The sequence below is a fragment of the Morone saxatilis genome, unplaced genomic scaffold (assembly GCF_004916995.1).
Source record: "Morone saxatilis isolate NCDOM2014 unplaced genomic scaffold, NCSU_SB_2.0 Contig15, whole genome shotgun sequence".
NCBI classification, from domain to species: Eukaryota; Metazoa; Chordata; class Actinopteri; family Moronidae; genus Morone; species Morone saxatilis.
This window is the reverse complement of record NW_023339707.1, coordinates 11,041,631-11,051,558: the sequence shown is the minus strand read 5'-3', so window position 1 is coordinate 11,051,558 and position 9,928 is coordinate 11,041,631.

Sequence of the window (9,928 nt, the reverse complement as noted above, 5' to 3'; positions counted from 1 at the left end):
TGACCCTAGATAAATAATTGGAGCAGTGAAGCTGGTGCAGCATCCTGCTGAATGCTGGGAATGTGTAGAATGACTCAGCGTTCTCGGCAGGGTTTGGCAGAGTGGACATCTATCACGCCACTACTACAGTCTGTCTGTGGCCTATAGGAGTCTGCTCTGACATTGTAACTGTCGGCTCATTGTGCAGGCGGAGCAGACACTGCTGACAGGCACTGCTGAGGAAATATTACTGACCTTGTTCAGCCCAGGGGTCAAACCAATCGGAAGTGAGTAGGGGAGGAAGAAGTAATTAGTGGAATTGGGCAAAATGTACACCATGATTATGTCTGAAACAAGACTGACTGTCTCAGTGGAATTTACTCCAGCCAATCAGAGACAGATCAACCTGCTGCAGAGCTAATGGGGCAAAAATGAGACGTGGGCTAACTTCATTATATTTTACCTTGAGTCCCTGAAATGAACCAGTGCTCTTACAGTCAATTTTACCCAAAATCACAATTTGCCTCGGGGGACTTTACAATCTGTACAACATTCAACACCCTCTGTCCTCAGACCCTCAATTTGAGTAAGGAAAAACTCCCCAAAAAAACCTTTTAACAGGGAAAAAATGGAAGAAACTTCAGGAAGAGCCACAGAGGAGGCATCCCTCTCCCAGGATGAACTGACATGCAATGGATGTCGAATGTACAGATCAAAATTACATTATATACCTGTCCTCTCCTCCACGGAGACATCATGTGTCGCCAGGTGTCGTTATGTATGGCATTTAATGGAAGCTATGGTACTATGGAAGTATAACATCAAATAAAATAATAAGGGTATTGATAATACCCTTATTATTTTTTCTAGTTTAAGTAAACATTCAGCTCTTATTGTTTCAGTTTATATTGTGCTTTAATAGTACATGTTACTAAACAAATTTGCAATTAATCAAATTATGACAAAATAAATGCCACATAGATTGATGATCCTGGGGTCTTTGGGGCCCTGGGGCAGTTGGACTGAGCACCCAGTTGGTAAAATAACACAATAATGTGAGCATGTTGTGAGCATCATGTTAGCATCACATGAGGCTGCACCACCAACAAACTTACCAAAGGAAAAGAATCCTCACTCTAAATTTTCACATCACATTAAGATGTTTTTGTATAATAGCAAAACAAACAAGCTGTTCCTTCCAGACTTTTTTTCACATTGATGGTGAGTAATTACACAGAGAGAAACCCCCTGAAGAGAAAGAGAAACCAGTCTCTCCACTGACAGAAACTTCATTTAAAAGACATGGAAGGATGGCGGGCATGTATTGCCATAACTTTTAACACCACTTCCACATCTGTTTGTTGTTTGTTGATCTCTCTGTCAAAGCATCAACATTTTAGCGTCACAAAAGTGTTACTTTTTGAATTTATATTTATATTTGCATTACATTTTCTCAAGACAAAAACATATATAACATTTTATTTTATCTTCCTCCACAGGCACCACAGAGGTCAGGGTCATCAGACCAGCACCCTACAGTTTCTTGTTTAAAGACCCTTAAGCATGGTGGCTGTGTGCTGACACATAGACTTGCACGCCAGCCTTTGGAGTCGCTCTACGACAGCCTGTATGACCTCCAAGTAAGAATTTGCAAATGCATATGTCAATACTAATTCCCGAAAGCTGTATTGGCATGAATGGAAGAGAACCAGCACTGCCAAAGCATTTCAGTACATCAATAGGCTGATGCTGATGCACAATAATGAACCAACTGGATCTTATGCAACATTTAACTGATGACTGACACAGCAGCAGCTCTAACCAGCAGCACCTGTTATCATCAGATGATGATGCAGATATGAGTGACTGATGACTATTTTACCAGCTGATTATCTGCAGGATTCGGCATATGCATAAACAACCGCACAAAAACACACAAAAACAAGTGTTTCTTTATTGACACGCTGTATGAACTCTCTATTTTCTCATTTCACGATTACCACACACCCAAACACACACACCCTTCAATCGTGTGCTCACCACGCAGAGGAGGTGGTTCTGAGGTGACACCGCACTTGCTTTCATCCGTCTGCAAGTGCTGTTGCCATGGCAACAAAAGATGAAATTCGTAGAGTGAATCATGAGTTGCCTGAGATCAGGTCCTGACCTCCTCAGCTCTGGGGGTCCTTCAGAATAGTGTGTCAGAGGAGCCAGTGAAATGAGATTCTGCCTTGCATGTGCAAATTGTAGCTTTTTTTACAGACTTTAACATCCACTGGTTCTCCGCTCTCTCTGTGACACCCGTATCCTCCGGCCCTCCACTTAAAATTAGAGAGCAGCTGTCCCTGGATTATCTTATCCTGAGACAGATTCCTAGAATACCCTGGACAGAATTATCCTGAGGGCGATGCAGAGAGGAGGAATGGAGCTGGGAGCCATTTTCGGGGGGTGGGTGTACGTAAATGCCTATTTTGAACTGTGCCAGTATGCTGGCAGTGGCCTGGAAGGCATGAACGCTTGTTAGTCTGTGTTCCTGTATGAATCTGTCAAAGTGAGGGCATTGTACTTGACCTTTCTCAATGCATCTTTTTTTTAGGGCTAAGGTTAGAATCAGCGTAAGGTTTGAGTCACGGATTGAAGGTTTTGGAATGTATGTTATCAATAAAGGTGTGTTTGGTTATATATTGCCTTTTGTGTGTGTGCATCTAGTCACTGAGTGGTGGAAATCTTTTAACTCCAATTTTGGTGTTTTTAATCACAGAAGCTCCTCTGAGGATTGAAAACCAATTACAGATTTCTATAAACATTTTACAAAACCAATTTTAAGAATTTAAAAAACATTACCCAGCCAGCCCAAATCAAGTCTGTTTATCTTTGTATGTATGTGTGTATTTATTTGTGTATGTTTGTGTTTATGTCACTGTGAGTGTAGCTGTATTTTTCTGTGTGTGTGTGCTCCTAAGTTTCCTAATAGAGCCCCAGTGAGAGCTGTGACAGCCTATTTACAGTAGCATCCTACAGGGCTGGGCTGGTGCTCTATGGAAAATATCCACAAACCTCTCGTGGGTGTAAACACGTCAAGCGTTTTCCACAAGCTGACATCCCTGAGCAGGAATCGCATCTCATCAACAGTTGCATTTTCTATTCATAACTATATATGTGATTTTGACCAAATTATATTATTCATTCACACCTCTGCTCTTAAGAGTAGACGTACGTAAAGAGATATCCCATTCATCTCAATCTGAGACCCAACTGTACAAATATGGCAGCACGAGGAGGACGCTGTGTTTAATGAGAGTGTGCGAGGCGGTCGTTAGTGCAGGAAGAGGTGCTGGATTATTGATGCCTCTGAGCTCCTGTGCCGGGCTCATTTCTGGCTGTCTCCTTAGGGAAGAGGCGTGCTCACTCACCTCCAACCTGGGTGACAGCCGGGTATGAATTACCTTCCCCATTCCCCCCTGCTGACACTGCAGCTAGTGGCCAGCAGCATTTTAATATGGAGACAAGTCATTGGGAAACAGAGGAGGGAGAAGCGAGTGGGAGAGAAAAGAAGAAGTGTGTGTGTGTGTGTGTGTGTGTGTGTGTGTTCATAAATGTATCTGTATGTTGTGAGTGATTTTGTGTTGGAAGTAAAAGAGCCAGAAAGATAAAAAAGACACGCAGCGGCAGTGAAATAGAGGGGAGGAAGGGGTGAGATGAGAGGAGAGATGAGGCCTAGCGAGTTGAAAATCAATAATTAAAAGGTCATGTGGAGAGAGTGATATAGAGAGAGAGAGAGAGTGAGAGAAGGCCCTTTAACTAAACCTTAATCCTCCATTAACATGCAGCTGCCAAAATCTCCTGCTTCCCCATCACGTGATGTCACAGGGGACACATGCCCTAATGTACCATGGGATTTATTCATGCAAAACTTCTATCCCACCACATGAATGCACACATACTGTATATACTATATATACTGAATATACTGTTCTGAGTTGACATGTGCCAGTGATGTACTGTAATTGCTGAATAATACATTATGTAGTGTGCTTCCATCAGCTGATGCATGCATTATATTAAATGCACACCGATGGAGACTTTAAAACAAGATTTGTTTGATTCAACACGTTTCACCCAAATATATGTGTTGAATCTGACCATTTGTTTGTTGTCAACAAATCTCATGCATTACTTACTTCAAGAGTGCACCCACAGCAAACTAACGACCAGTGTGTGCTTCAGTGTAAGTCCATCTTGTATTGTATACAATAAAAGGAAACCGAAAACAACATCAGGCAACATAGCTGAAAATGTTAGGTGAATAAAGCATGATGTACTTTAGAAGAGTAGTGTAAAAAATCCCATGAAACACCAAAACCAACAATGATTTGGTCCTCAATACTCTCTGACCTCCTCAACCTGACTATGGCTCTCAACATGGCCACAAATATATCATTTAACTTTAAAAAAGTAATTTCCTAAAACAGCAACGCACTGTGTTTTTTAGCAAATGTAACTCAAACAGGAGTATTTGCTGGGAACTATTCTCAGCCGTGGATTAATACACATTTGCTGCACAAGCTATTTTTGCTTTTTTTGGTCTTTACAGGGACTCAGCAGTTCCACAAAAATATTCAAACACATTTTATGCTGAACATTAAAGTTCTTTCTTGACCTTGAAAATAGAAGTTCGACAGTCTTCATCAGAGGAAATTTCAGGCTTAAGCCAACATAGATGAGAATCCCTAAAGGTGCTATGTGTGAAATCATAACAGCTACTGAGCTTGTAAATTCCATCCACTGATGAAGACATTATGATACAGTCTAAAGCTCTGGAAAAAGCTTGTATGGGGACATTGAGTTGGGATTGTTTTTGTCAAATTTTGTATGTGGCTTTGTTTTAAGAGTCTGATATAAAAACACATTACTTTATACAGCTGCAGCAAAATTAAATAATCATCCTAAAAGTCTAGTTGATCACATCAAAGTGAATCTTCTGGCCTTGAAAAGAAGGTTTCTCTGTAATATGTAGCCAAATTCATTTTATGAAGAGAAGCCACTGAGATTTTTAATGTTTATGTCCTTATCTGGGGTTACTATTTGTGTTGTATGTTGTGCAGAGTTAGTGCATTTTGTAATGTCAAATAAATTTGATTAGTCAATCAGGTGCCCTATGATGCATTTAGGCACCCAGTGTAATCAGTGCATCACTAGTGGTCTAACTTGGACAAGAGTCAGACTTTTGTTAGGAAAAGGCCAAGCTCAACAAAATCCATAATGAATGAACATAATTAACCAAATGGATGCATTAGGAGCTTTCCACCTTCCCGAGAATCACACAGCACTGATTCGTTGATTCCGATAAGCTTAGCCACAAGGTTTTTAAGGGGGCTGAACGACCTTTAAAAATACTCACAGATGACAAGCCCGAGGTTCATGTGTCATGTTTTATCAAAGCTCAAAGTAATTTCCGGTTGCTCTAGCTTTTGTCGGCGAGGGGATCATGAGCTGAGTGTGACCAGGGGTATTTCAATTGCTCCCCGTCTGCTGCACTGACCTGGCCAGTTCACTGATCTTGCTTAATGGCAGGCTAACAACATAATTATGAGCAGCTAGGGAGGAGGATAGAAACACTATAATGGGACCTGAGCCACAATATAGCCAAGCCGACTGCAGAGACCCTGATATGTCTGTGTGATTTACTCCTTTAATGTCTCAACACCAGATTTAAGTGTATTTATGAGAGTGAACTCTACCCACGGGGCAGAGGTCAGTGCACTGACCTCCAGCTTATATCACAGAAGGGGATGTTTTTTCAAGGAGGAAGAGAACAAATAACCATAATTAGACCCAACTGAACTCACTTTGGACTAAAGGGAATACTTCTGCTTTTAAAGGTTACATTTCTGGGCAAGACGGAAATTTCGGGAAAACAGCATTTAACTCTTAGGCCTAAATACTCTTTCGATTTTGCTCAGATATAATAATTTATTATCATATTATTTAACAGATTCCTTTTTTCCAGGCCAGTTTCAGCATCTGGGTCAGCTTGCTCCCAACTGCACTGCACACTTGGTCAGAGACGATGCAGTATACACTGGCTCCAAGCCATATTTAACCTCCTCCACTTTAATATCACCCACTCGCCATATGAGCCTCCTTTAAGGGTAATGAGGGAGCACACTGCTCACTTTACTGTCTGGACAGCAGGTTTTCCCATATGCAAACACAGGGATGCAGTATTTAAGAGACACGTCTCTTTTTTTTTTTTTTTACAGTGAGTGGGTAATGTGTCTTGGGTCTGCGTCTTATTAGCTTTATCCGGTGTGTGGTGCAGGTTTTTTATATATCAAGTAATTGTTGTGTTGTGTTGTGTTTGTTCATCAAGAAGGAGAGCTAGATTTGCCGAAATATTGCAGCAACGATTCCCAACTTTTTCTGTCTGATTGTACACCCACAGCTCTGTCAGATGAACTTTATCAGCAGCACCTGTCAGGTTCACAGTATGCTAATTTAAACTGACTTTAAACTAGATGGATGGATACTGGATACTATATATAAAAGTGGATTTTGTTACAATGTTTTTTTTCATATATTTGAACTGTTTAGTGTTGAGTTTGTCATGTTTGCATTCATACTTGGAAGTTTTAGTTTTTTCACCATTCTTTCCGTTACTTTTAGTTTTAACTTATCCATTACTGTATTTCAACCATGCATTCATTACCTTTAGCTAACTAACATGTATCTAATACTTTTATTTAACTATTTCAACCATTTATCTATTAGGCTCTAACTATTAAACAGTCATTTACTCATTACTTTTACCTGTCTGTTTTTTTCTGTAACAGTTTTTCCATTACTTTTAGCCAATTGTTTTTCAATTTACCCATTGTTTTTAGCTAACAATTTAGATTTATTGCTTGCTTGCTTGGTAAAAGGTGTTCACACACTGTCACAACATTAATATAGTCTTCAGGTGTTAGTAAAATAAAATCATAATTTCTATTTGGTCAGATATGCCCCCTGCCAACTATCCCCCTGAGGTACAAGTGGCCGTGTAATCACTGGACTACAGTGCTATATGTATACACCCTTTCTTGGTACTTCATTTACATTTGAACACAACAACTTTACAATGTCCAACATGTCTATATGCATCAGCTGTCATCCCCAGGGCCCTAATTTCCAGTGTTCAGAATGGGAGTCTCTGGGGAAACAAAGGACCCTGCCTTTCGCAGATGAATGATTGGACTCGTTGTGACAGCCATGTCAGTGCACCCTCCCTAAACTCTCCGAGGCAATAAAGCCAAGGAGGTGAGAGTTTGACACCAGTTTGACCCACAGTATGAACCCTACCCATGGCATGTCAGAGGTGACCTTCTGTGGGGGTCAGGGGCCAGTGTCTTAAAAGGAGAGCATCAAAATCATGGCACCAGCACTCCTCTAAGCAACCTGATGCCCATCTGGAGGAATCTGCCACACATGGGTGGCAAATAGAGACATTTTCATTAATGAATTCTGATTTAATATGCTGCTTCGGATGTCCATAATGAATGCAAATGGAAATCAAACATGTTTGACATCTGATAGCGGTGATAAAACTAAAATATGGCTCTCATACATATGGATGTGGCTGAAGGTGCTGACTGAAAGCTTAATCTGCAGAGTCGCTGAGCCCAGTAGAGAGGACTGAAGTATTCTGTGAGGTTATCAAGCCTCCATGTGTCAGATTCCCACTCTATCGCTATGTGTTTTTAGCGGGCCTTATATCAGTTACAATGGAGAGAGAGACAGCTGAAACTGCTGGCTATTGACAGTCCAAAGGGGTAAAGCATAAACTGAGGCTGCTTCACAAGCCAAAGAGTGTTATAACATAATAGTATGGCTTCGGTTGAAATATGTTTCATAAAGCGACTTGATAAGGCAGGTATATTGAATATAGATCACAACTGTCAGACTATATCTGAAAACATTTCTCCCAACAACTTCTTTGTTCACAAACCAAAATAGACAAGCAGGATTCTGCAGAGCTTCAATGTGGAAATCAAAAAATCAAACAGGGAAATAAATAGATTTTTGTCTCATGAGGAGAACTGCAAAAACTTGCCTGTAGTACTGACAGGAATTATAATATGGCTTCTGCTGAATGAGGGTGGGATTCATATTAAAACCGACAACTGACGGTTTTCAGGAAGTTCATAGTGAAAGTGTGTGCACAGGAAGAAGCCAGTGGTTAATAAATGGCCGCGAGCAACAGCAGAGGCTGCAAGATAAATGAGAGAAACTTAAGTGGAAGGGAATCAATCACAGAGGGTTTAAAATGTTCCCTGTGGAGAATGTATGAATTAGACGGCAAAGGAAGCTTAAAGGTGCATGGCTTCAGTTCGCTGTATGATTTGTTGCCAGACTCCTGCACATACACACCCACGGGCTTAAAAATTTCCTGTGAAAGAACTTGATAACATCCGGAACTTCTAAAGTGAGATTTAATTTCCTCAAGCCAAGGATTTTAAAAATGTATTCATGAACATAGTCTAGGATACATCCGTACTGAAGCAGAAAAAAGACTAATCATTTAACAAAATTGTTCACTGAAAATTGAGTCTTTCTTGCCATATATTTTTGATTATCAGATAAAGAAACTGAGAGTGAATAAAAATGAAGGCAAATAGGCATGCAGAGCTATAATCCTATGAAATAACTTTCATAGGATTATCCTGATTTAATTGGCTGACGGCTCCTCCCGTTAGCCAATTAAATATTGGGACATTTTCTCAAAAGTATGCTGCTCCTTTGTGAAGAAGACACAAATAAACAAAATATTATGCCTGTACACATCATTAAAATACACTCACATGTAAGAAAGTCATTATGAAACGCTTAGGCTCTCCAAACAATTACCTTCTGAGCAATTATCTCCAGTAATCTTTGTTTATTAAAGGAAAAGTGGGACAGATAATGGAATTCCTACATCTTCTGGTTGCTGGGAAGGAAAAGGAAAAACAGCAGTTAATGACACAAGCTGCAGTCTAGACAAGAGACAGGAAAGAGAATACCGAGAAGCGTTTAATGGTCACGACCACTTTGATTCCCGTGATAGCCAAGTCTTTTTCATGCTCTGTCTGCTGCCAACCACCCACCATGATTGCAGCCCACAGTAATGTCTCCAACAACGTGATTCCTACGGCCAGTGACTGAATACGTTCAACCCCCAGTGTATCCGCCCTCTGTCCATACTGGCAGAGTGTATTACGGAAGCAGAAGGATGGAAACTGAAGTGGAAGGATTTTGAATAATTTGAGCAGCCATGAGGCGTTTGTGACCTTCGACCGTCCAAATAATGTGGTGTATCTAATCCCCAAATCCTTGTCTGGGGGCTTGAGAGTAAGTCTGAGACGGATGGCAAGTCAGGTTGTTTGAAGTCGCCTGTGCAAGGCGTGAGCGTGTATGCTATCTATTCGGTATCGTATGCCTATCGCGGCAGTCCGCGCGGCGGGGCCGCTATCTATCTGAGCGGGCGGGGTCTATCTTGATCGGTATCTATTCCGGTATCTATCTATCTATGTATGCTATCGATCCGGTATCTATCTATTATCTTTGATCTTATTCTATCTATCGTATCGTATGCGTATCTATCTGTCGTGTGCTGTGGTCGTGTCTCGTGCGCAGAAGCCAAGAGAGATGTGTGATCAAAGATGTCTGAGATTTGATGCTACTGGCTCGAAAGGCTAAAAGATACATTCAAATTTTCAAAGCTGGAACCACATTTTTGCTTGAAAATAGACGATATGAACGATTGAAAGGCTATCTAAATAGTTGACACTTGTTGAACTACAACATAGAATCAACTAATGGCTGCAGCTCCACATGAGATCCACTATGTACAAAGACAACATGAAGGTGCCACCATAGTTCCTCACTCATGCTTGCAATTATACTGCCAGATGCCAGTAAATCCTACACA